This window comes from Gossypium arboreum, chromosome 6 (assembly GCF_025698485.1).
Source record: "Gossypium arboreum isolate Shixiya-1 chromosome 6, ASM2569848v2, whole genome shotgun sequence".
Lineage (NCBI taxonomy): Eukaryota > Viridiplantae > Streptophyta > Magnoliopsida > Malvales > Malvaceae > Gossypium > Gossypium arboreum.
Window position 1 is genome coordinate 121,504,975 of NC_069075.1, and position 1,033 is coordinate 121,506,007.

Below are 1,033 nucleotides of genomic sequence, written 5' to 3' on the forward strand. Positions count from 1 at the left end.
TGAAGATCCCAACACTCACTTAGCAAATTTCCTGGAATTTTGTGATACATTCAAAATCAATGGCGTTTCTGATGATGCCATCCGTCTTCGGTTATTTCCCTTCTCACTGAGAAACAAAGCTAAACAGTGGTTAAAATCGTTACCATGAGAGTTATCACTACTTGGGAGCAAATGACTGAGAAATTTTTACTAAAATTTTTTTCGCCGGCAAAAACGGCTAAATTACGCAATGATATCTCTTCTTTTGTACAGATGGACTTAGAAACACTTTACGATGCATGGGAGAGATACAAGGATCTATTGAAAAGGTGCCCTCACCATGGGTTACCTCTATGGCTGCAAGTTCAAACGTTCTACAATGGTGTGAATCCCTCGACAAGACAAATGATTGACGCAGCTACTGGTGGAACCATCAACAATAAAACATCAGAAGATGCCTACGAATTCATAGAGGAGATGTCACTGAACAACTATTAGTGGCAAGTCATGAGGACTAAGCCAACAAAAACAGTCGGCATTTATAACATCGATTCAATCACCATGCTCTCTAATCAGGTAGAACTTCTCAATAAAAAGATTTATAGTTTTCTTGGTTTTACGCAGGTACATCCAGTAATGAGGTGTGACTCAAGCAGAGGAGGTGTGCATACAGAATATCAATCCTTCAATCCCACAACCAAAGAGGAACAAGTCAACTATATGGGTAACAATAACTTTAGACCTCAAAATAACCCATACAGTAATACATATAATGTAGGTTGGAGGAACCACCCAATTTTTTCCTAGGGAGGTCAAGGGAATCAAAAGCCACAAAATCCTCAGGGTTTTCAACAGCCACCTTATCAACAAGAGAAGAAGTCGAACCTTGAAGAGATCCTTTCTAAATTCATCTCGGTGTCAGAAACCCGTTTTCAAAATATCGAGACCACAATTAAGAATCAACAAGCATCGATCCAAGGACTCAAAACTCAAATAGGCCAGCTGTCCAAACTAATCTCTGAAAGACAAGGTAGCCTACCAAATAATACTGAAC

At 39.3% G+C, this 1,033-nt stretch overlaps 1 non-coding gene across 1 annotated transcript; it reads right to left on the reverse strand.

Moving 5' to 3' along the window:
• Nucleotides 1-219: 219 nt before the first annotated feature.
• On the reverse strand, nucleotides 220-326 carry LOC128294898 (small nucleolar RNA R71). The gene has a single exon (XR_008285205.1). It is a non-coding gene; the product is annotated as a small nucleolar RNA R71 (small nucleolar RNA).
• Nucleotides 327-1,033: the final 707 nt, after the last annotated feature.